At 44.5% G+C, this 27,248-nt stretch overlaps 1 long non-coding RNA gene across 1 annotated transcript in view; it reads right to left on the minus strand.

Moving 5' to 3' along the window:
- Positions 1 to 709: 709 nt before the first annotated feature.
- Positions 710 to 27,248, minus strand: part of LOC135933767 (uncharacterized) — a 98,110-nt gene continuing 71,571 nt past the window's right edge. The window contains exon 4 of the long non-coding RNA XR_010573932.1: positions 710 to 1,830. This is a non-coding gene — a long non-coding RNA (uncharacterized LOC135933767). The remainder of the gene's footprint in view (positions 1,831 to 27,248) is intronic.

Raw genomic sequence — 27,248 nt, forward strand, 5'->3', positions numbered from 1 at the left:
AGAGCGAGAGACAGCGAACCGGGTGACCAGAAAATATCATGTCAAATAAGGTATTCGGCTTTGGGCTGTGGGGACGCTCGCTGTGCCTCCTCATATTTGTTCCAGTGGTCACGGCTGACAAACAGATTTAATCAGCTTCTTTGGTGCAACAGTCCTAATCATCTTTGAATCATTAAGACATTAGAATCAATACCACGAGAAATACATTTGATTAGATGGTAATCTGTATTTGATTTTTCCTCATTTTACATTAAAAAAATGCAGAAACTGAGCCTCAAGTGACAGTTTTGGAAAATAAGCACGACTCTAAAACCACACGTCAAAATATCCTGTTAAAAATCATGTTTTACAACGAATTTCCACTCTGCTGTTTGTTTTCTATAATTCAAGCGTTTCATGGCAAATCACAGGACGAGTGTTAGATGGACTCACGTGGAGGTGAGAGGCTTGGGACATCCAAGTGTGGAAACAGTGAAATACGTCCAAATATGTGCCCGCAGGTTTAACATAGTGTGTGTGACTCTGCATGTAAAGAAAGCCACTAATGTCAATCCTGATGAACTTACCTGATAACTGTGAGCAGAAACCGACATGATTCATTATTATTGGCTGACTCTAGCATTCAGCTCACTGAGAAAAATGTGTAGTTACAAATGTGATGTTTCTTTAAGAAGTGAAAATAAAAAGAAGACAACTTTGAACGATCCATTAGTGCGTCACTTTATTCAAAGATTATTTCAATGAACACAAAAAAATGTTCCTTTATTCTAAATTGATATTGTTTGATTTTCCCAAAAAATACATTATTATTTACAGCATCATCTTCCCTGTATGTGTGTGTGTGAAGCTATAGCTATGATCTGATTTCACCAACCATAGGATGAACTCTGGAGAAGGTACAGGCCCAGTGTACTCTCATACCATCTTTGCACTCACTAATCCTTCTGCAAAAGAAGCTTTATGTGTCCATAATCCGTCTCGTTATCACCGTCCAATATTAAACCAACAGCTATGTGGAAGTAACAAGTCCAGACAGAACTCTCGGGGTGTTCAAAGTACTTCTTGGAAATGTGGTGAATCAGTAAGGATGGGGAGGCAGGATGAGGTAGAATGAACTATGCTGCATGGACCGGAGGAACGTGAGGATTCTCCTGTGACCTACGTATCAAATTTAATAGTATATTTTTTGAGAATATTGTTACTATTAGGTTGGAGGTACTAGTACACTGCATATATCACAGTTTTAGCAGTACCACTTAAAGATACTGTGTTGCATTGTGCTTAAACCGGACTAGACATTTTTTCAAAGTGTATAAAAATTCACCACGTGTGGTGTTGGACTGTTAACCATGTTGACATGTGACCAAAGATACTGGGGTACGTTAGCACTCATATCTTAAACACTGCACTGCTCACAAAATACTGCATGCTAGTGTTTGCATGCCAACAATTATACTGAAGTTTGAAGCAGAAAACTAGAAATCGCCCAACACAGTGAATAAGTTTTATATATGAATAAGAAAAACCGTTAGCTAACACTAGCATGTCTGTGTTAGCATTCTTCATTTCCCATAAATGTTAAAACGTTGGTACATTTCGTCAAAGAACAGAAAACAAGGACATTTCATTAATACTTTATTTACATGTTTACATTACAGAGACATGTGAAGCATTAAAAAGCAGCTCCTACTGTCACAGATCACACGCATGTCCTGGTCAAACTATAAGCCATAAAAGAAAGATGTCTACACGGCGTGTGGGCAGCTGGTTGTTATATGCGTCTCATGTTCATGAACTGTTCCCCGACATGTCCTGACCTGGTCTAAAAGGCTGCAAGAGAGAGAGAGACAAAGTCATTTAAAAGCTGTTACACAACGAAGCCCGAGCACAGCATGTAAAATACAACCGCTACACTGAAACCAAGAATGTGCTGATTTTCCTCTAAAAGCAACAAAAAAAACCCACTTATTGATATCTGCACACTTTTAATAAATCATGCAAACATTAATGTAGGTCCAGTCAGAAAAAGACTCATGTTTCACAACAATATAAAAATGTCTCATTTATGGACAGAGCTGAAAGAAGACTGACATCGTCCTCATCAGCTGTCTTTTCTAATTTATTGTTTTTAAGGAGATCCTGTAACACGTCTCCGTAACTCACAGAAACAAAAACAACAGTAGGAGCTTTAATAGAGTATAAAAATACTCCCAAAGATTAAATAAAAACACGTTAGACGGCCGAATCTCACACTTCACACAGAGCTTCTATTAATAAGTGTAAGAGTTGAAAGAATTGACAATCACGTGAAATGACAACAGTGAGGTTTTATTTAGACACATAGGACACATCAGAAGGAAGAGAAAAAACTTCTATATTTATTCAGAAGAAATTGAAATATCTATATGAACAAACGTGGCGTCCAGATTCACCACAGTCGGTTTGAAATAAACAAATAATTCCACAAACTGAGATACACAGGAGGGTGAATCTAAGTTTACATCAGAATATAATATAAAACAACTTGTGACAAATAGTCTAAAAATAGCACAACTGGATCATCTGGAAATATCCAAAAACACACGTGTGTGTGGATTAATGGAGCACATTAACCAGTCGGAAAACTGGGTTTGGAGAAAAAATGGTGAATTGAGTCACACGAGACTGCTGGGCAGGTCGTAACAGGCTCTGTACAGTATGTCGAGCTGCAGTGCTGTTCAGTAGCTTGGCTTAAATCTGAGATGCAGCATATTTCAGTATTGTGTCGGTTATAACGAGCGCCGGCTTTGTTAAATGATCTAACAGGAACTTCACACACGATACAAATTCTGCTCTTCGCTCCGTTTCCACTAGAAGCACATTGTGAAGGCTACAACAAAAGCATCACAGCCACCACAGATGAACAGAGCAGCATGAAGCTACAATACCAAGACAGTTCACTGAGACAGGAATTAGATGGAGGTTTATTGCACCTCAGACAGCTCCAGTACTGGGACAGAGTTTTAAGCTTTAAATCACGCCCTCTATTTCACATTTAAGGTAATAGGCGCCAAAGAAGGATCGCAGCTCTGAACGTTCTTCATGAACACTCGTCAGAGGACACCTGTTCAGTTTGAACAGAAAGTCGAAGGTGCTTCGTCCAGGTCGGCGCGCACATGTGGATCCTGCAGATCCACATCCACTGCAGATCCTGCAGGATTTTCTGCTTTAAAGGAAAGAATGAAACGATTCAGTGTTTACAGCGTGACTGTTCAGTTTATCTTAATCAATAAAATGCTTCTGTACTGTGTGTCCGTTCTGATACTTGTTAGTGTTTAGAAAATAAAAGCTTCTGCTTTAATAACATTCTGAAAAGATTTTCACATTATCGCTCAAACAGACGGAGTTTTTACGACTTTTATCGACTCCAGCTTCAGAGGAAAGACTGAAATACAGGACAAGTCATTTTTAACGTTATAAACAAAGCTCATAATCACTGTTATGTTGTAATAGGAGGCTGCACTGATTCATAGAAGCAAAAGCCTCAAATTGTGTCACAGCCTTGATCTCATCCAGATCCAGCTGATGCATCGCTCTCCCACCACCAAATATGTTTCTGATATCGTCTCCCCGACCAATTGAAATAAATATGTTAACAAAAAGAAATGATGAGCACAGCTTTCTGGTTCATGTGCTTCAGCATGTTTTCCTTCAAATGTACAAAAACCACCAAAAACACACGAAGATGATGATGATGCACAGGAGGGTTACACATTGACTCATCGGGGGATTTCCAGCCTTTCTTTAAATCCAAAGTGACCTGCAGCAGGACGACACAGATGGGCTCTGCTGCCGCTCGTCACTACCTGGCTCTCTATTGGAGGAGCTTTTTAATGCACAGACGTGCGCCTGCGTGTGTGCCTGTGTGTGTGTGTGACTGTTGATATACTGTGGGCGACTCTCAGATTAATGAGGTTTGTTAGTCTGTAGTCTGGTTAATCTGCTGCTGTAATGCGGCTGTGTGTAAAGCTCCTCTAAACTTGCCTCGTTCACACAGGCTTGCGCACCAACACACCCAGACAAGTGATGCTGAAAATGCACCGGTCCATCCCACCAGCGCATTTCAAAGCCGCCCAGATGGCAGACAAAACAGCGTACAGTTTGGCAGTCGGTGCCCAGACCGGGCGAACAGAAATGAGAGAAACAATGAAAGCTCTGGACGTGCCCCAAATTCTAAATCTTTGGCCAAGCTGCAGAGCCGAGGAGAGCCTCAGCAATTCCAGCTACGCGGTGAGAAAATCGGCCCCAGGTGTGCAACAGTTAGAAAAAAACAAAAAAATGCCCTCTGCTGCTCTCAGACGCCGTGGGTAGCGAGCATTGGCCGGCATGGGAGGACCCATGTGGAGCTGCGACGCCATCTTGTTTCACCGACAGACTTGGAAGGAAGGGGCAGCGATCCCCTCTGCAGTGTGGGGAACACACACACACACACACACACACACACATCACATTACAGACGTGTTGACAGATAGTGTAGGAAGCACACTGGTTATTGATGAATGAGCTTCTCCCGCCTGCAGCAGAGAGCGGCTGCGTGTCGAAGGGAGTGGCAGAAAAAAAGCTGCAGATTGGCGAGCGAGGCTGATGCAGAGGGAAACCATCCCCGCTGCCACAAAGAGGCTCATCGCCAGCCGTCTGTCGCCTACGTCGATGCATTTTCACAGCGTGCCGATCGAGCTTTCTCACTTTTACTCTGAAATAAGCTGACTCGATTTTCATGAGAGGGTTTAGGCATAACCAACGGACCGTCCTCACAAACCCACACCAGGGTTGGCCTTCAGCAGTCCATCTTAACGGAAAGTTCGTCCACATTAAACAGGATTACAATCAACTGTTGCCATTCCAGGCTGAATTTTGCAAGTCTGAAGACTGAAACTAGACTAGAGTAAATCCCTGGGATTGTGTGGTGCAGCAGCTTTGCAAGGCACGCGTTATTCCAGACCACCACTCCAGACTCTGCTGTGGAAAAGCAAGCACAGAAACACATTTTGTATAAAGATCCTAACATAATCTGGGTGATGGAGCAGCTTATCGTAGCTGGTACATGCCCAGCAGTCACACTGTAAATGTCTGTCCTCCACGTCTGGCTCAGCTTTGGGGACACAGTGTACAGACAGTGTGCAGAGGAGCCGAACAATGGACGGCGCAAGCCTGCGGCTCCTTTGGAGCTTAGCGGCTAGGCGCTAACTTGCTCCAGGTTAGTGTGCGCTCAGTGAGCTGAGCGAATCAAAAGCGATTTGGAGGCAGAGAGAATGTAGAAGAAGAGACGGGGCTCACAGAGGCGTTACATAAGACAGCAGGGTTCAAGCTACAGTCCATGTTGGTTCATCAACAACACGATGGAAGCTTCTTCTGATCGGAGGCAAAGCACTGAGAGGGTGAAGCTCAACACATCAGCACATTATACCACATAACTGTCAATGCAAGAAACACAAGTGAAGTGGAAACTGTTACACTGAAGCATTTACTAATGAAAATGAGTTTAGCATTAGGGTCACCACCGTACATCGACCCTGCTAATTACCTTGCTAAAATATGAAACGCACAAATCTAGCACTGAACTTTCTGCATGAAGGGAACTATCCATGGAGATAACTTATCATCGATACCCTGCTACGCCCCATTAATGCCACGACACGGTGGAGTAGGAGTTCAGGCAGATATCGAAGAATCAGGTAGTCAAAGAGCTGCTGCTGTGCTGCAAACGGGTATCGCGAGAGCGACCTGCAGGGTGGCGTGGATGTGCAGATCTCACCCATTAACCAGCAGCTGGGTGAGAAATGAAGCTCGTGCAAAAAGAGCCACCACGTGCCCCTACGACCAAGTCAGCAGGTAGGATCCTCGTTACTATCGATGACAAAGTGTCGCAGCTAGACACCAGAGTCCAATCAGAATCGACTCAGCAGCTACACCGTTCATTCATGGATCGCGGTCGGTGGCGGTATCATCGTAGTTTAGAAATGCCCCGGCGATGGCTGCTAGCCGCCTGCCAGTGTTTTCACGTTGTCACCTTTGCTTTGTGTTGGCACGTGCGAATAAGCGTTAATGTTGGCGAGGGTTTGCTGAGGTCAAGCACATCATGTACAGAGCTGTCATAGTCACGCTCTCGACATCCCTCTGTGCTGCTCTCAAGTCACGGAAGCCGAGCAAGTATCCAGGCCTGCTGCAAAAACCAGGAAAAAAGGGCTGCAAGACTTATCGCTGTGCACAAGACGAGACTGACACCATCGCCACGGCATTAGCACCATCCATCACAAGCTGCTCAGCAACACCTATTGGCTTTAGCAGGAACATGTATTGGTTTTAGCGAGCATTGTTAGCTTCAGTGCTCCACCTGAAGCTGTTTTTAAAAAATTAGTAACTAACAGTAAGTATTAGTCATTATTAGCCATTACAGCTCTGAGTGGGCACTCTTTTTCAGACCACGTGTCACAAAAACTCAAACACAGAATCCTGCGGAGATTCATCAACATGCTACTTTAGCGAAAAGCTTTTCTATGCGGTCCAACATGGTGCTTGTGGTCCATACTGTGAGAATCGAGCCTCAGCTGTGACAAGATGATCGCTTCCTGTCACCCCTCTGCACACCTTTAGCTCAGGCGGCCTCAGCTCTGTCACATGACTTCAATAAAGCGTGCACGATGCTACACTCCCATCAACTAAAGCCCAGATATTTGACCAGCTCTACTTGATTTCATGTTCTGTGACGAAGCGAGGCGGCAAAGCGGGCAGACGGGAAGAGCGAAAACTCCAGGTAACAACATTATGCCGGGGTGTGAGCCAAGCTGAGAAGTGTGACATGGTTAACGCCTTAGCTCACTGCGCCACGGCCCCCCCCCCCCCCTTCGGTCGCCATTGTTGGAGGCAGGAAGGTGCGGGAGATAGCGCTGCCTGTGCATCTCTCTCAGCTCCCGAGAGCCTAACCCGTGGACATGAAAGCACAACGTCACAAGTTAGGGTCTCAGGGATGGAGAAAGACGCGTATCCTAAACGAACTCCTTTCCCTCGTTGCACAGCTGCTTTGAACCCTCTCGGAAATCGTTCGTATTCCTGCGCGGGAATAACCTCCGTGTGCTGGACTTGCTTATAAGTCAAATGAGGACTCAGAGCGTCTCCTGCATACAGAGCGAGCTCTGCCTCGCACAGCCTCAGAGGCAATGCATTAGCTGCAAGCTCCACAGCCCCCTATGCATTCGTGAGCATACAACAAGTGCAAGCCTCAGCCAGACACAACACTGGCCAGCCCCCCTCCCTCAACTATCTCTCTCCCCCTCCCCCACCTCGGCTGAACAATACAGCACTTTGAAAAATGCCTCCTGCCATCAGGTACAGAGCCTGCTGCCGTACTGTACGTCCAAAGATCTGCGAAGGTCTGCGTCTGTCCTTTATTGACCATTACTTGCAGGAGATGCAAAAGACAAAAGCCCAGTGTGGATGCATCGGCTTCAGCATTGAAATCTGCGCCAGACCAGCGCAGCATCTCACAGTCCATCTCACACGATGACTTGCATGCTCGTCCGACCGACATGCCTTTTGCCTGGTGCAACAAAAATCGTTCGGCGACCGCTCAGTGCTTAACAAGTGCACATCCCTGTTCAGCACAAGCTTCCCAATCCTCCCGAGAGGCTGCGCAGGGAAAAAGACAAGCCTGATGACAAAGCTCTACAGTTCCTTCGTGCTACCATGGTGGTCTAAAGCGTAGGAAACAGATGGGGAGCGGAGAGGAAGAGAATTTGTTGGTATCGACTCACCCTCCCCTTTGGATCCAGGATGCCCCAATCGCTCGCTGCTCTCCGAGCTCACTGCCTGCTCAGGGAGGGGAAGAAAGAGGAGACAGAGAGAAAGAAAGCTCAGATTTAAACTTACAGCACGCCAGCGAGGCTCCGGTAACGCTCAGAAAAAGAGATTTCCTTTCATTTTATTTGAAGAAAAAATGATGAGAGCGGTACAAAGCCGAGGCCGGTCAGTCCTGCTGGAGCTCAGGCGGAATAAATAGCGAGCGGCACGGAGACGAGAAAGATGAGGATGGGTGGTAGGACTGAGCCGGAATGAACCATGTGCACATTCCCTCTCCCTCTATCACTTTGCTCTTGCTGCTCTCACACACACACACACGCACACACACGCAGTCCGGTCAGGACAGTCGCTGAGACCGTTTCCAGGAAAACAAAGCACTGCAAGGATGCAATAGTTAAGGTTAGGTAAGACAGGTAGGCGAGGAGGGAAAGAGAGGCAGCGAGAGAAGGAGGTAAAAGAAGAGAGCTGAGCCTCAGAATCAGCGCTCACAGCCAGTGAAGCATGCCAGCTTCTGCCTCACCGACGTGAGGAGGGGCGAGAAAGGGGCGGGGGGTGGGGGGTGGTGCGCGCGCGCGCACACACACACACACACACACACACACACACACACACACACACACAGCCTCTACTTACTTTGTATCCAAACCTGCAGGTCCCGGGCGCAGGTTGGTGACAAAGGGGGAGGACGTGCACGCACACCCAAGTTAAAGGACAAAAACCAATGTGCCTGCTGATCTCTTGTCTCGCTCCGCTTTCTCTTTCCAATCACATGCAGAGGTGGAAAGGAGGGAAGACAGGAGAAAAAGAAAAAGCATACCTCCCTCTCCCTTCTCTTCCTTCCCAGAGAGTCTCCCTCAGTCTTTTTCTTTCTCCTGCCCGTGCTGATCGAAGGAGAACGAGAAGAGAGGGAGAGATCATCCATTAATTTGCCTCACAGCTGTAATCGCTTACAGCCAGAGGCCCACTTTTCCTCTGTATCAGACAGAGTGAGGGGGGGTGGGGGGGTGGGGGGGGTAGGGGCAAGAGAAAGTCGTCCTTTTCTCCTTTTTTTTCTCCCACCTCGCTGTTGTCCATTTTCCAAACAGAAAACAAATCCACTCTTTTGCTGGCATGCAAAGAAAAACCAACAAAAATCCACTTTTCCAGTCTTTCTGTCTGCTGTCTTATTCTGCGCCTCACACCAGCCGACCTCTTTCACACTATCCTCTCAGAGAGAGAGAGAGAGGGGCCATAGAAACATTGCTACATGATGTGCTTTGGCTTATACAGGCTACATTTAATCTCCACTGGCTCCCCCAGGCTTTGGTATGGAGAGAGAGGGAGAGAGAGTGAGAGGGAGGGAGGAGGGAGGGAGAAAAAGAGGAGAGATGATGGGGGGAGGGACAGATGGAGCGAAACGAAGGAGAGCAGCGACCTACAACTGGCTGCAGGCTCAAATCAGCGACGGAGCCCGGAGAGGCTGGGAAGGAGAGAGGAAAAAAAGGAAGAAAAGAAAAATCCCCGAGACCACAGTGCCCTCTTGCTTTCCTTCTGCGAGCGATCGACCGCCTGCGTCTGCAGCCCGGCTAATCTCCCGTCTGGCGGATGGCACGTCGTGCTGCTTCTCAATGCAGCTGCAGTAGAAAACCGAGCATCTGGATCTGCAGCACGATCCACCTCTGTAAGCCGGCCGTTGTGAAAAATAATCATGCTACATATTTTACAGTCTCCCCGTTGACACGTTCGCGTACGTGCGCACGCGCAACACACACACACAATGCAGCAATCCTCATTTATCACCTGCTTTGTGTCCAGATAGAGCCAGTCTTCTGTCAGGTGCTAATATTAGCCTGCTTTGATGGTGAGAGCCTGCAGCAGGCAGACAAAGGCGCACACGCATGCACGCTGAGGCGTGTAGGCTCAAATACAAGTATGGTTAAACTTCACACGCGTGTGGATAAATGTGCAAAAGGCAAAATAATAAACCACCTGGCTAATGAAACTTTGCATCCAGCTCAGGTGCCACCGATTTACCCATCCCATTCCGCTCTCTCCAAGTATTTGTTATCTGCTGGTAACGGCCAGGAATCTGCACCCGGCCAGCCAAGCGGTACGTCAAGAGAGACCCAGATCTGTCACGCTGTAGCCCACGCGCACGACAACAAAGCAGCAGGACTGCAAACAAACCTGCAGCAGCAGGTCTGCAGAGCCTGAAACAAACACGGCTGCTGGGTGGGGCGACGACGGACACGACGCGCTCCCGGCCAGAGAGCTTGACTGACACCTGTCACATCGGACCGTCGCAGCTGAGGTCGGGAGGTCGTTGCTATGGCAACGGGGATGGCGAAAAGAAAGGTTCAGGAAGAGGACGTCTGACCTGTGCTGACTGGATTTCTGTGAAAATCATCAATGTTCAACTGGAAACAGTGCATAAACATTTTGCAGTAATTAGCACCGTCAGGTGTGATGTCAGTAACCTGATGGCGTACTGACCCAGAGCAAAGCTGGCCGAGAGTCGTTCTGCAGCAAAGGCAGATGCAAACATTAAACGTTGTGTGAAATGTTCCTAAACTACTCACCAACACAGTAAAGATGTGAGATAACATTACGCACAGGAAAAGGAGCAGTACTCAGCAGTGAACACAGCTCACTCAGAAACCATCCAAAAATGCAAGTTTGAAATCTCTCATGCATAGAAAACACATAAATAAATATGATTCAGAAATGGAAGCACTTTATTTACTGAAAAACTCCCTGTGGTCTCACTAATTACAACATCTCTGGAAATTACAGATGCTGCAGTCTGTGGCCTGAGAGCCAGTGAGCGCTCATCACTGCAGGCTCACGTGTGAAGGCACCGCACATGCTCAGTGACGTACACTGTGGAGCGATACATCTGCAGCGTTTCTTAGTCACTGAAGGTCTTGCTCATTTCAGCAAGACAGTGCCAAAGCACACTCTGTACGCAAATTTAGCCTTGAAATGATTAAAGGACCCACAATCAATCTTGTTTTCATTTCACAGAGCATACAAGCTTTTGTAGAAACTGAGTTTTCGTGATTTTAATCTTAATTTTATTTTTTATTTTTATCAAACTTGATAACAAATAAAGGCTTGACTAGAACAGGTCAACTAAAAAGATGCACATATACTCTTGACTTCTTAAATGTATTTTTAAAAGTGTCAAATTCTGCAAAAAAAGATGGAAAACGTAAATAAAACTTTCTCCTGGGACTGCCCACAGATGTATGCACACATGGTCAATGTAAAAGCACGCATGCATTTGTACAAATGAAATTATTGCAGTCTCCTAACCTGAGGTGGATACTTCACAGAGTTAACCAACAGGGGGCAGCCTTATGCTCCTCTGCTGTAAACATATGCACTTGTAGACGAGTGCCAGGCCTCAGTATATAACATATGAAGGCCAGTGCGCTCATGTTACTGCTGCTGAAGAGGGAGTGTTGGACGCTGTAAATCCAGCAGGTTCACTGCTGCCAGCAGAAAAGCAGAAGAGGCAAAACGTCAGCTAGGGTTAGAAGACAGCCGCAGAGGGAGGAGACGGAAGAGCTGCTCGGTTTGCATTCAGGATTAGAGTTCAAATATTCCTGTTTTGATTTCTTTGCAGATCCACTCCAAGGCTGGAGAAGCCAGCCCAGAACCATGAAAATATCTGTTTTGCTGTGCACTAATCATTTCAATCAGTTTGTTTCCTGTTCCTCCCTGACTGTCACAATATTTCACATGTCACACAGAATGACAGCAGCAGTCTGCATCTGCCGATTGGAAATATTGTGACAATAATTGTCGAGGCTGACAACAGACGTTACTGATGGCAAGCGGACTGGGACGCTACCGTGGCGGGCTCCCGTTTGAATCCTGTGCTTTTCTCCCCTTCGTATCTATCATCACACAAACAGCAAGACCGAAGCAGCCGGCCTCCTTCCACGCAGTCATCAGCGCTAATGAGGTTATCGCCGTTGCCTCGGAACGGAAACCCGGTGACACTTCGGTGCACGTCAGTCCTATCGGCCACGCAACAATGCAGCGTTTCTGATCTCACAGGCCAACGCTGCTGCCTTCACATCAAACACAGAGTACAGATCTCCGCTGCCAGCTGGCACACAAACAGAGCCGGAGTCGGAAGTACACAAAAAAATACAGGAAGAGATATTCACACGTCGGCTGTGGACATCTGATACACTGCAGCACGAGCAAAACATGTCAGAAAATTACTTGCAACAATTTTGGGAATAAATGAAGAAAATGTTTCTCAGTTTTTACTACTGAACACTTTCTGTGACTTTTGGATAGTTGGCGAGACAAAATAAGAAGTTTATTGAACTCAAAAGAAACATCAATGAAACCAGAAAGAGGCATTTCAAAATATTTTCCACAAAGGTCCAGATTTAATGCTTCACAATATTAAAATGCAAACGGGTATCTGACCCCGAACAGCCCACAGACCAACTCGTGATGTGCAAACACACACGCACACACACACACACACGCACACACACACACGCACACACATGCTCACACACACACACACACACACACACACGCACGCACGCACGCACGCACGCACGCACGCACGCACACGCTAACAGGCCAAAAAGTGTCGGGAAATGTTATTGACCAAGTTGAGTGTGCGGTATCTCGATTTAGCACGCCGTTAAATAATAACAGTGGACTATATTGATCCAGCTGTGCAGAGTGCCGTGCATACCTCAGGGAAAGCTAGGAGGTTGTACAGTTATCTCCCGGGGTGTAATTCTCAACTATACAACCTACTACCTCAACCTGGGAGCAAGCAGACCTGGCCAACAGGGCTCAATGGCGACAAACACGTGAAGCAGGAAAAGGAAGCTGCTCGTGGGCTCAAACAGTCGTACTTCAATGTTATTTGTTCGTGACATCACTCCATCCCATCTGTCTTGGCAGTGCTGCTCTGTATCTTAGATACGGTCTCTATATACAAAGCAGATAAACATGCCTTACTCCACAGCTTCTCCAAACCCCTGTATTCTCATTGACCCTCACACACACACACACACACACCTCTGCCCAAATGCTGACCAGATTTTTAAAGTCGCCTTCGAGTCAGAAATGTTGCACTTCTCGCTGCGTTTGGCCATTCGAGCTTTCCTACGCAGAGAGAGGAAAGTGCACGCCTGACACTACAGCATATACACGACAGCGACATCAATGTCACAGCTGCTAAAGGTCTCCAACATGAGACCTGAATCCATCACTGCACACACACACACACACACACACACACACACAAAACGGCCAAAGAAAAGCACTGACCAACAAACCCATAATCTGACTGGTCACATCTGCAGATGTCCAAATGACCTCGATTACATCAACAGTGACAAAAGAAATCTCGAAAAGGCGAAAAGGCATCGTCCATGATTTTACACACGGCTGAAAAAGATTACTGTATGAAGGAACTACAGAAAAATATTTACACATTTCTTCAAATTACTAATGTATATTTCTGTAAAATCAGATGCAGAGAAACAGTCTGTTATTTAAAGGGTTTTTTGTGAGCTAATTTGGAATTTTTATGGTTAAAAACATCAAATATAAATCAGTTCTTGAAGCAGTATTTTAAATTTTTCTGGAGGGGGGATAAGAAATTAAAAATGCTTCCTGCTGCTCTTTTTTAACTGTCAGCATATGAGAAGTAATGGCCATTTGTGAGAAAACAAGCATTACCAACTGTCATCTGTATGCATTCTCTAATTGGGCCAGCGTCTTCTTCATTAACACCAGGAAGGCCACACCGCAGCTAATTGACTGCTGACTGAAAAAAGCTGCTGAGTTTTCTGCAAGCTAACATTTGAAATGCACACAAGCTGTAATTACATTTTTGCTTTTAATTGACTCCTTGTTGGCTTACTGTTAACCTCTCAAAGTCCCATTTCTTCTTCTACAAAGAAACCATCTCAGCTCGGAGGACGTGTGAGGAGATTTGTTGCACAGTTAAACGGTGATTCGATGTATTTAGAGTAAGAAGTTAGAGTTCAGCTACAATTCAACCCCGGGACTGTGTTTGTGACACAAACAGTTAAAGCTTTTGGGAGCCCGTGCACAGCCCCCGCCGTTTTCCGCTGATCCTGCTTGGGGTGGTTGGAGCTGCACAGACGCAGACCTGTAGATACAAGCTTGTGGTGTCACTTAACACAAGTTCGGATCTACGGGTTTGGGGCTGCGAGCAGATGACTTCAGGAATCCATCAGCGTGGCGACACGGAACAAATGAGCAGCTTTAATTATGGAAATCTTTTAGACTTATGGCAAATGTGTTTGTCTGTGTGTGTGCAACAAGTCCGACTGTTTCCCCGAGCAGCAGGAATCAGCTCGAAAGGCAGCAAAGAAGAGAAAAGCTCGATTCCACCAATTAACACGACTCATAGCTCCAAGTGTGATACTCTTTGAGCCCAATATTCAGCTTCAGCCTGGAAAAATGATTTAAAAAGTTTAACCGAATACATTTAATCGCTGTGTTTAATGCAAAAAAATCCACATAGAAAAAAAAAAGAACTGAAATAATAATTATAAATAATTTTCCCACAAAAACAATCAAACTTTTATTTATGCCTCAGCACACACTGCAGTCACTCACTTTAGGCCCACAATGCACTGCATCACAGCCAGATACTTGAACCTCATATTGTCCTGTATTATGCGCCTGCAGTAGTTACGCCGGCTCCTCTGTCCCACTCTGACAAAGTCGTTTCACTGAGCGATGGCTGGAAAAATTCAAGCATGTGGCTGCTAACAGAAAATGTTCTAAACAGCAGGAAAAATGCTCTCTTCAAAAAATCAGTCAATGCCAGCTTGAATTTCTGGATTATGCTGAGTTCAAACTAATACAATTAAAGACAAAAGTTCTTAAGAAATGCTATTAAAGAGGTTTTAATAACTGAATACAGAATTGCGGCACAGATATTTATTATTTAACATTTGCTGGAATTACAAAAACAATAATTACAAAATATTTACAATTTTGATTTCTGGGAAAGAAAAAAAAAAGTACAGCTTTTAATTTTGCAAATGTTTTCCAGCAAATTCACAGTATAAAAATGTGATTGCAGGTAAAGATGACACGGAGCCCACATTTGAACACATTCTTGTCTAATGTTGTCGTTCTGCAGCACAAACACCAACGTCAGATTAGAAGAAAACAGAATGAGTTTTAACTTTCAGACATTTAAACTTCTTTCTCCTTCTTTTCCCTCGGCCTGAATTTAAATGTGATGTCTGACTTTGAAGCTGTTGCCAAGTTGCTTAAAGTATGTCAGTGGGTCTTTGCCAGTGAGCTGAAAGACACCTTGAGATTGGCCGAACAAAGAGGTCGGCGGGGGCCGCAGCACCCTGCCAGCCAACGCTGCCGCACCAGCGTGCGTGTGCGTGCGTGACAGAGACAAAACTAAAACGAGCAAAAGGCCACCACCTGCATTGTTCGGCAATGAACAACAGCAGTGGCAGCCAAACCCAGCGGTGCTATACGCCCAGTCTACCCAGCAACAGAGGTGGTGTGTGTGTGTGTGTGTGTAAGAAAGGAAAGGGGGCAGGGGGGTCAACAGAGGTGAAGGAGTGAGAGGTGAGGAAGTGGCATGTCGTTAGCACTTTGTAATATCATGCAGCGTAAACAGATATTCCTCGCGAGCCAACAGGTAGCATTAGGCCCGTTTCACCACAGCAAACAGCAAACGGTAAACACGACTGGAAAAATCTGCAACCACACTGCTCAACATTACCAGCCTGAAAGCAAAGAAAGGGAAAAAAAGGTCCGAGGACACTGGTAGCACGATGACTTACCGATTTGCCTTTACGTTTAGTTTCCAAATGTTTCTTTTCTCTACTCTGCAGGGCCTACGGTGCTTTGGCAGAAGGTACGGGCAATCATTTCCACTGTGGCCCATCGAAAAGAAGAACAAAAAAAGGCTCAAACATGCAACTACAGTAGCACGAGCACCCTGAAAGGCAGCTCGAGAAGAGGGTAAAGAAAGAGTGAGACAAAAGAAAAAAGGCAAAGGGAAGAGAAACTAGTGAAGGGGGAGAGAAGGAGGGAGAAGGAGAAAAGTGAGCGATAAGAGAGAAAACCCAGTTTTTCTTTTTGGTGTTTTTACAATTTTGCTTTAGCGCGCGGCAGCAATAAGAATCTATACGTAAGCGAGAAGCCTGTTAATTCTACAAACTGCCTCCCTGCACTACGAGCAAATGACAAGCAGCATCTGTTTGTAACACGGCCAAGATCCCAGCCCTACGAAAAAGAAATTAAAGTGAAAAAAAAAGGTTTGATTTTCCTCTTTTTCAGTCTTTATCTGCAAAACTCTCCTCCTCTCTTTGACTCCCTCCCTCGCTCAGCTGAATAAGGCAAAACAGAAAAGAGAAAGGGGAGTGTGGAAAAGCAGCGAAAGGAAAATGCAGCCATGAAGCCGTCCTCCTGTCACCCCTGAACCTCTCCCCCTCTCCCTTTTTTCCCCTCCTCTTCCTTGCTCACTCCTTCCTCCTCTTCTCCTTCCTCTGCATTTAAAAAGCAGGGAGGACAGGAGAGTCCAGGTACAGCTACTACTCACTCAGTCCTTCTCTTCCCAAAATGCCCTACTACTCCGACACAAACACTTGGAGACGCACGCGCGCGCGCACACACACACACACACACACACACACACACACACACACACACACACACACACGTATCCTCGTCTCCCAGAGCGTCACACACAGCCAGAAGCAGACTAACTTGCATGCACGTACACACTCGTGCATGCACTAACGAGTGCATATACAGAAACACACACATGCACGCACACATTTCTTGGAAAGCTTCCCCGCACCAAAAACAAATACCAATCTTTAGTTAGCCTCAGCTGCGAACAGAAAAGAAGGAGTCATTTCGGGACTTGGCTCTGGTTTACCGAGGCACAGATACAGACCATTTCTCCATATGCCTGCCTTTCACAGCTTGGGAGCAGCTCCAGATTTCACTGTATCATAATACTGCAAAAAATGTCCTCTGTCACTGATATCTTTTGATAACATGCAGCTCCAGTATTAAGACCGTGAGAGTGGCCCGGCACTGGGCGAACACTGGGCGAACACCGGGAACAGGGGCTTGTTTGGCACGGTTTTAGTCTCAGAATGATCAGGTGCAGAGGTGCAGCTCTCTAAATGCTGGTGACAGCACATACACTCTGGTCCATTATAGGACATGAGTGGTTAGCAGTTGAATCGATACGGCACTCAGATAGTTTTGAAATACGCACTCCCAACTGACAGAGGGCTGCAAGTTTGGGCTTTTTCCCACAAATTAAATTCAGGTAGAAGATGCAGATATCTTCAAGAATTCAACTGTAACAGTATCAGCTCCTTGAGACCCACTGAAAGCTTACTTTGTCCCTGGTACTCTTTGGTGTTACAGACTGGCTGTTTTGGTAAACAGCCGTGTGCTGCATGCTGACATCACATCACAGGAATTCTGGGTATTCAAGTGTAAGAAATAGATTGTCCGAAAATAACGCATCTGTGGATCCGATTACACAGTTTGTGGGCAGAGGCTCAAGCACTCGACTAAGCCAAACTTTTACCAATCCGCAGCCATATTTGATTTTATCGTAGATTTCACCCTGAAATAAGTTTGGTCTATTTTAGCGTTATTCTGTGTTGTGCCTTCAATTGATGGGTTTTTTTCACTTGTCATTCTGCAAACAGCGCTAGTTTGTGCCACAAGGGGTCAACATTTAGTCATCTCGCACTAGTTTTTCTGAAACTAGGAATTACTTCCTGTCTTTAGAAAAAACAAACACATTTTATTTATAAGAGTCAGTCGTTTCAAGGTTTATATTGTAAAAGCCTAAAGTGATAGAGAGAAAACCCCAACAATCAAACTACCCCTTTTGAGCAAGCACTTGGTGACAGTGGGAAGGAAAAACTCTCTTTTAAAGGGAAGAAGTCACCTGGTATTGCCTCCCAGGAAGTCTCCCATCCACGTACTAACCTGCCATACACGGCTAAGCTTCCAACATTAGACTGGACTGAAAAACACTGAAAAAAGGTGGCCACACTGTAGCAAAGTGTTGTCCCACTTTTTCAAACCGATTACTGCTTAAAATGTGACCATATAAAGTCCACATGAGGACCACGAAGACTGAAGGTAAAATTGTAGCTGTTTTTTATCAACTCTGTGTACCAACCAGCTTCCTGTTAAGGTACCTGGCACTCAGATGTTAGCAGCAAATCCAGCAAGTCACGGACGTTTAAAGTCGAAGCCACTGCAAATCAGCACATTGCCCAGTAAGTCTCCATAGTTTATCCCCGGTCAAACCACTGTTACGTGCCAAGAGCACCCCATAAGCCTCGCCGGTAGTCTGGTTACAACCACTCGGCTGTAATCAAAGTCCCTAAAGACTTTACAAATTCTCCCACGGCCCGTTCAGTTACTCTTTACAGGTTATTCAGTGTTGTCTGCTTCACATGTGAGTGGTGTGTCACAGGTGTGTACTCTATAATTCTGCTCTGTCTTTATGGACTTGTGCATTTTCAACAAAATCTTCCATGAGCTTATACATGTAGTCAAACCTACACTCACATTTGTAGTTGAATTTTTGGGAAATCATTAAACTGGTGAAGCTTGTAGCCATTGATACTTTAAAAAAGAAGAACATTTACACTAGATTATATACATTAATACTTGATGGCAGTCCACAACTGATTATACCATTTAAAGTTATGCTGGAGAAAAAAAAAATCTAATTTCCACAGAAAGAGACTGCCTCAGTGAACACAATGTGCCTGTATTAGCATGGCTAATTTGCAAGCACAACTTTACATCATTTTAACTTTCAGTTCTGACCAGACAATGAACGGTGGAAGATAAAATGTTCCTAGCTTATGTTTTACCTGATACCTCAGTTACACAGAAGGAAACACTGTGAAGCCTGAAAAATAAGCAGAGTTGACACTGTGGATATGGTCATGGCCATGGTCAGCTGCAGTCGTTTCTTTGGGTAAGCTGTGACCCAGCAGCTACTTTTTTCCATTTTAAAATGTAGTTAAATCTTCATACGGGGCTGCTAAATTTCCTAAACAGTTTCCCAACTTACCCATTTTGGACCAGCGTTAAAGCCCAACCCAGACAGGATAACAAACAAGCCAAGAACACAAGGAGTGAACCAGCTTGTTGTGCACTTCTGCCCTCTGAGTGAGCCTCGACCGATTTGTCAGTTTCTGCTCTTATGACCTGCCGTCCGTCCTTCAGTGGCCTCGACTTACCAACTTCAGTCCAATCTCTAGCATACAGATAACTAGCATGAAGTTTCCTTCAGGGAATAAAAACAAATATACCCTTTCAACTCAAAGTAGATCTGCAATAATCTTGCTATAATGAAATTTGACTGTGTCGAGTTCATAAGATGTGTTTGCTGCAGTCCTGGTAATCCTTTCAAATTGCTTTTCATGCAGAAATGAAAGTTGTACGGTGCCATTTCATAGATCGTGGATTATGGGTTCTGCCTGAAACGCACCTGATGAACCCAGGCCCGAGTCTCAGTGCCCTGGACTTTGAGCACGGCTGACTGTAGCAGCTCTGCGCACACTTCAAGGTGAAGCGTTTTCACTTAAACAGCTGCTAATAACTTCGATTTTATGCAAATTAGGATTCGGTAAGTACGCCGTTTTACATCTTTGTTCAACTTTACTGGCACTTTCCTTCATGCAACACAAGCGGAGAATATCGCCTTTTCCAAAATTCTGCGTCTGTACCCCTTCCATCTTCTCTCCTCTCTTCTCCCTCCGTCTGATATTCTGCTCACGCACAACTGCGGCAGCCCTCCTCCAATCGCTGGCATTAATCCACACCTCAGACCCCCCAGACACACTGTCTGCTCTCCCACAATGCACCTCAGCTCCAAAACTTTCCCAGACACATTTGGCCTTCTCTCTATCACTTACCTCTCCCTCCCTCTTCAACCCCTTTTCTTTCACTCGGTCTCCCCGTGGCTCTTCATCGTCCAGTTTCATTCGCTCTGCCTCTTTCTTTCTCAAACTCTCTAAATTTCCCCTTTCTTTCCATCTATTCAGCCGCAGCCTGTCTGACAAAAGTATCTCCTAATCTTCCCCAGAGTCCGTTTGACATGAAATGGCGGCACCACAACGGTCCGACACTGGCCGTCCTCACACTCGAGTAGAACCCGTCCACCTCGCTTGGTTTTTCAAGTTTTAGATTTCACATTTGAAAAGCATTTTAATGTGACGGACGTCGAGCAGACTGACGGAAAAATGCCAGGTCCCATTTCAATGAGTTAGACCAAGACAAAATGATAACTAAGAAATTGCTTTTACATTTCTATGAGACTAAGTTTAGACAACAGCAATGAGTTTATCAGAATCTATGAAAGGTTTACGGTTATGACCACTTTTATGATTCCCCATAAAGAGAAAAAATTTGGCACAAGTTCTACCAAAAACAGATCCATCATAAAGGACACATCAACAACCAGAACATGATGGAGCCAAAACATCTCTCCAAACTAAACACTTTCTGAAATAAGCGGAGGTCATGTGACTCTCTCAGAACAACATTTTTCATAGTTTTGATTTTCTGTCATTTTTTCAGTTAGTTTCCTCTTTCTGCTCTTCAAACCGACCAATCCCACCTGCCGGATCACCTGGTCTTCCCGTCTGCTCACCTGCTTCCACTCTGCAACTCAACCCTGTGGTATAAACCAGGATGTCTTCATGCCTTTGCTCCTTTTATTAAACCTTTGCTTGTACTTTGAATTCGGTCCTTTTTGCGTCTTATAAATTAAGCTCGTCTGTTGCTTTTTACAGCCTGCCTTTTGTGTTGCTCTCTTGGGACCGATGAATGGAATTCCTATAAACTGACAATAGACTACAATGTTATTCACCAATGTGCTGAATGCCCCATTTTACATTTGTTTAGCGGCGGACTTGTGTTGGTGAAGAGAGGACGAATGTACAGGGATTTATTGGAAAGCCAGAAATCAGACATAGCAAAAATGCAGCTGTATGATAAAGATACAGAAACATTTATTTAAGAGATGTGAGTCAAAGTGTCTCCTGAGGACCACCAGGAATGAACTAATCAACTGTTTTCCAAATCCTTAGTGGGATGCCAAGCTCCTTAAAGCTCTTGCACTGCACGGTCACTAATTTACTAATTACTCATTTTTTCTTTGGCACTCAGTAAAGAAAGACCCCTCTGCATTACTCAGCATCTGTTGGCTTGGCCTGGTGATCTCCCCTCTGATGGTGTTTACTTCATACAGTTTTAACGTTTGTGTGATCTCGTTTGGCTCCGGTCTTGGGAATCTCGTTTCTTGCACTGGGAAGACAAAGCTAAGAGGATTGAAACTGAAGCTGCAGGCAGACATGATGGGAAGTGTAGATAGAAACTGGAATGAGTCAGTCCTCCTGAGAGACAGAGATTCATCCAAGACGCAACTAATAATGAATGAAGTGAATTTTATTGTGATGAGATTAGGACGGGGCATTCTGACCTCACCTTCACCCAACATGGCCATAAAATATTTAAAAAACAAATGATGGATAATGCAAAATGTTACATTTCTGGCATCTGGTTTCATAAAGTCATATAACTGAATTTGCACTCAAAGATTAAGACTGTCATCTTTTATAAAAAAGGACTTCTTTGTTTTCCTGGAAGAAGATGAGCAAAAAAAGCTTGCACTGGCTATCTGCCCAATCTGTCTTTGGCCCAGAAATTGCCAACCAGAGCATCCCTATCAACAATACAGCTGCGTCAGTGTTAAATGATATCGTCTGCTCTGGGGTGACGAGGAAAAATGAGTTTTTAAGAGGAAAAAAAATCTCTCCTGCACACAGAAAGGTATTCACAAAAGCACGATTCGGTACCGCACTTTGTACTAAGATATAATGTAATGCAAACAAGCCGGATCATATGTGTCATGTTCGGGGTGGATGATGACTTGAGGACATCTGTGTCTATGCAGCCTTTGTATATCAGCAAACAAATTCATGGGTCTAACCCTCCCGCACAGGCTTTGTTTGCCTTTCTTGCCGTCCTTTTGTTTCCTTCATCGTACCAAACGCTCCCTCGTTCTCTCCTCCTCCTCCTCCACCCGCCCCCTTCCTCACAATCATTTTCCCCTCTCTCCATCGCTCTGCCTGCCCTGCAAACATACTCCACCCCCCTCTCTTCTGTTTGTGTCCTCATCTGACCCTTCTTGGCCTGGATCCCTGCCAGTGCCCATTCGGATCGGGCACAGCTGGTGCTGCCGCTGAAAGCTGAGCGCCGTTACCGCCACTGTGTATTGTCTGACAGACATCTTCATAATGCTTATAGCCCTGCTTCGCTCATTTTCACGGTCTCAGTGCATTCGTTGTACATATTTCTGTGTTACATTCCACATAATGATCCCATCCTTTCGAGGGTGAGCTATCTAATTGGATCTGCTATTCCTGAGGAAATGTGACGAATTAAAAAAGAAAAAGAAAACACAGTGAGAGTGAAATAAACACAAATGTGTCTGACATTGCAAAAAAGGACAATACAAAGACAAGAAGAGGAGAAGGGGCATTCAGACTCCTCTCGCTTCAATCAGTTGTCATGGGTCGGTAAAGACCAGGAAGTTGAGGGCGTGCGCCTGCGGCTGATTGGACGGCTCGCTTGGTGCCGATAAGCTCAGTGAAAGCAAAGGACTAAAATCAATGTGTGCTGTGCGGACGAAACCGCAAACAAGCTCAGGTAACACACGTCTGAAGCACAGTAACAACAAGTAAATGCTCATGTTAGGATCAAATGCAACAGAATGGTGCCCGTGCACAGGTGATGAAGATACGGTGATAATATGAGAATGTTTAGGCTGTACTGATTCTCAAAGGAAGTGCTATTTATTATGCTCCGGGGTCCATCCATGCCCATCAGCTAGCATCTGCAGCTCGAGCCTGTCAGAGAAACATACTAGACGTATGTTTGAAATGACAATTTAGTTTGTGATGCCAACCAAAGGAGCTGTGTGGTTCAGCAGGTTTGAGTTGTCCTCGAGTCCCTGAGCTCACTGAGATCAAGGCTTTCATAAACTGGATCCATTCTGAACCCGACCTCCTCACATCCACAGAGAAAATAAAACACTATTAAGCTTTTCGATTTGAAATTTTCAAAAAAATGAAAAAGGTGACGCTTGAGACCAGATAACAGGAACAGTTCTAAGACTTGATGACACTTCATCACAAATCACTGAGAATTCTCAATCCTGATTGGCTCATGGATGAAAATTAGATCGTGGTTTAGACAAAAAGCAGAAACTAACCAGTAGGGCTGGGCCATATCATACCATTCACGGTAATACCGGTACAATGTTAGGCACTGATAAGAAAATGAAATATGATGATAGAATATGGGTAAAACGCGCATGCCCAGTGCCTTTGTTTTCATACGCACATGGCCGAAAAAGCTTGGCGGCGACGGAGAATGAGAAGGAGAATGAGAAGGGGGAAAGCGGATCGTTGAGTGAAACGGATGAACCAGAATTGGTTTGTAAAAATGGTGCAACTTCAGTGGTGTGGAACTAGTTTGGCTTTCGTCTGTCAGATACATAACAAAGCACTATTTTTGGTAGAACATGCAAGCGGGCCGTCGTTATTGCCGTGTTTTCCGTACTATAAGGCACTCTTAAAATCCTTTAATTTTCTCAAAAATCGACAGCGCCCCTTATAATCCGGTGCGCCTTATGTATGAATTCTGGTTGTGCTTACTGACCTCAAACCGATTTTATGTGGTACACGGCGCTCAAAAATCTGTCAAAGATGTTTCAGTACGACTTTGCTAAGCTACGAACCCGCACCGCTTGATGGATTGTTGGAGCATTACGGCTATCGTAGGCAGGAGCCTCCCGGAGTGATACGTACTCTGCTTCAAGGTAATATTACCGTATTGTGTGTGTATAAGGAGCCCAAAATGTCCTTCAACATGTCCTTCAATGCACATATTAAACAAATATGTAAGACTGCTTTCTTCCATTTGTGCAACATCTCTAAAGTTAGAAATATCCTGTCTCAGAGTGACGCTGAAAAACTAGTTCATGCATTTATTACTTCCAGGCTGGACTACTGTAATTCATTATTATCAGGAAGTCCTAAAAACTCACTGAAAAGCCTTCAGTTAATCCAAAATGCTGCAGCAAGAGTACTGACAGGGACTAGAAAGAGAGAGCAGATTTCTCCTGTATTGGCTTCCCTTCATTGGCTTCCTGTTAAATCCAGAATTCAAAATCCTGCTCCTCACATACAAGGTCTTAAATAATCAGGCCCCATCTTATCTTAATGACCTTGTAGTACCATATCACCCTATTAGAGCACTTCGCTCTCACACTGCAGGCTTACTTGTTGTTCCTAGAGTATTTAAAAGTAGAATGGGAGGCAGAGCCTTCAGTTTTCAGGCCCCTCTTCTGTGGAACCAGCTTCCAGTTTGGATTCAGGAGACAGACACTATCTCTACTTTCAAGATTAGACTTCAAACTTTCCTTTTTGCTAAAGCATATAGTTAGGGCTGGACCAGGTGACCCTGAATCCTCCCTTAGTCATGCTGCAATAGACGTAGGCTGCCGGGGATTCCCATGATGCACTGGGTGTTTCTTCTTCACTCACTATGTGTTAATAGACCTCTCTGCACTGCATCATACTTGTTATTAATCTCTGTCTCTCTTCCACAGCATGTCTTTATCCTGTCTTCCTTCTCTCTCCCCAACCAATCACAGCAGATGGCCCCGCCCCTCCCTGAGCCTGGTTCTGCTGGAGGTTTCTTCCTGTTAAAAGGGAGTTTTTCCTTCCCACTGTCGCCAAAGTGCTTGCTCATAGGGGGTCATATGATTGTTGGGTTTTTCTCTGTATTTAATATTGTGCTATCTATTGTACAATATAAAGCGCCTTGAGGCGACTGCTGTTGTGATTTGGTGCTGTATAAATAAAACTGAATTGAATTGAATTCAAAATGGCTCCTGTTAAGAGACATGCTCGCAGTCACGCAGTAGAACATGGGAACAGAGCAGCTGTGAGAGAATTCAGCATTAATGAATCAACGGTACAGAAGTGTAGGAAGCAAGAAGGATGAGTTGAGAAAAGTTTGACTTATCTGACTGTTTGGTTTCGCTTAATGCGCCTTATAATCCGAAAAATACGTATTTGACTTATTTATTTGGCACACTGCAGTTTCATGTTGCAAAGCAGCTCTTTTTAACTTGAGTGGATATTACACATGGTTATGCTCAGGATATGTCGGCCCATTTCCGCTGGAAATGCCTTTTGGTTAAACTGTCAGCAAGTAATTTACATTTGCACTGTTACATTTTTATATAACTTTAACGCACATAAAAACAGCTGCTTGTTTAAGTGAAAAAGAATTGCTGGTTTTTGCACTAATAAAGTTGTGGAGTTATAAAGTATTTTGTTTTTGTCTCGTGTCAGTTATATCGTTAGCGCAAATTTTCAAATATTTATTGGGATAAATAGTTTTGTCCATATTGCCCTGCCCTACTAACCAGAGCTTTAAGCTCCGGTTACAACTGTTTTAAATCTGGGCGTCCAAATAAATTAGCAGTATAATGGGTGAGAAACATACATTGATAATTCTGCCTCATGTTGAGAGAGCCGAGCAACGTTGGGCTTGATTTTGTAAGAAGAAGACTGCAGGGCTAAATGTGGTCCTTTCACACCGAACGATCAAACTCACAAACATGTCTGAACAGATTGGAGAGATCCGTTCAATGAAATCCACGAGGATGGTTAAATGTTTTCAGCAGATCCAGGTGGTGTGAAACACCGTTTGTTAAAGGTTTAAGAAAGCTCCTTTATACGTTATTAAAACCATTTCATTCAGAAAATGAGTCCAACCCAACAGGTTTCAGGAGTCGGTGTTTAGTATTTCCTAACAGAGGACGGAAATGTTGTAAATGATTCATATTTAATAAAAAGGGGAAAAACATGCAGGTTAAACACATTTTAGAGAAATGACAGCGTAATGACTTAAATCTCTGTGGGTTTGTTTTTAATGATTGGCCAACAAAGTTCACATATGTGGACAAATCTGCCTGAGAGCAGAGCCGCTCAGACACAGCTGCATATGACCAATCAAATCCCGTCGTGGGTTTCACCACTGTCCAATGAGTCAAAGTGACTTTACGTTTACTGTGGAGCCTGTTTCTGATCAGAAGCGTAATCGTGTGCAGAGCGAGATCCCTGAAGGTCGCAGTCTGGCGTGACAACACGTCCAGCTCCTCTCCTGTTGAGCGCCTCCTCTGCACCCCTCAGCTGGAGCCAGCGGGTGCATTGCTTTTTCTTTAACACAATGGGAAATCTCTCAAATTTCACCCAATCACAGCAGCTTTTAAAGCTTTAATGCATTTGGGGGGTTTTCTGGGGTTTTTTGCAGATCCTGAAAAACCCTGATATGTGAATTCCCATTACTATGACTTACTAGTACTTTTGAATCATCAAATAAAGCAAACATGAATAATGTCCTTAGTGATATAAAGACAATGATGCAGAGATCACTGTTGTACCAACACTCAGCAGTCATATCTCTGAATCACTGCAACAAGATGGCAGCTTCAAACGTGTGGGACCAAAGCAGCGGCTGGAACAATTTACTCTGTTTCAAATTCCTACAACAACACTTTGCTTTTAATTTAGCTTTACTGGCTAATTGGCTATAAAATGTAATCTAAAAAGTGCACATTTAAAAAAACCTCACATTTTTGGATTATTACTACAAAGCTGTACTGTAACAGTAGTACTGTCTGCTTCAGGGTTCATTTTAACTATACAGTATTCAGGTTTATTTCTAAGAGGATGTTTTACATACAGACCAATCAAAATGCAGTAAACAACACACACACACACACACACACACACACACACACACACACACACACACACACACACACACACACACACACACACACACACACACACAGGAGAGAGACATTGTTTTCTAGCTGCTTAACTAATCAAAAAAACAAAAGACAAAAAACTATTTTATATCTTATTGTAATTTTTCACACACAGAAACAAACTGAACATCAGATTCTGTACCAGCTCCATGCCAGTCTCAGCACTTCCACATCTATATATAAAGTCACTGCTGTGCCACACGTGTATAAATACTACGGTGTCTGAGAGGGTTCAGCTCAGCTACACTTAAAGTGGAATTTGAGCAACTGTTTTAAAAACTTCTTACTGATCACACATTGTTGAATGTGTCCCCTCTGCAATGCTTTTCATGCAGTACGTTGCATTAAATGCAATGTAATGCAGTCACTCCACAGAAGAAACACTCATCTCTTCCACAGCGATTAGTTAAACTGATGCTAGTTGTTTCAGGTCTTGCATGTATAATAACGTTACCAAAGCCCAATG

The sequence above is a fragment of the Pelmatolapia mariae genome, linkage group LG14 (assembly GCF_036321145.2).
Source record: "Pelmatolapia mariae isolate MD_Pm_ZW linkage group LG14, Pm_UMD_F_2, whole genome shotgun sequence".
Lineage (NCBI taxonomy): Eukaryota > Metazoa > Chordata > Actinopteri > Cichliformes > Cichlidae > Pelmatolapia > Pelmatolapia mariae.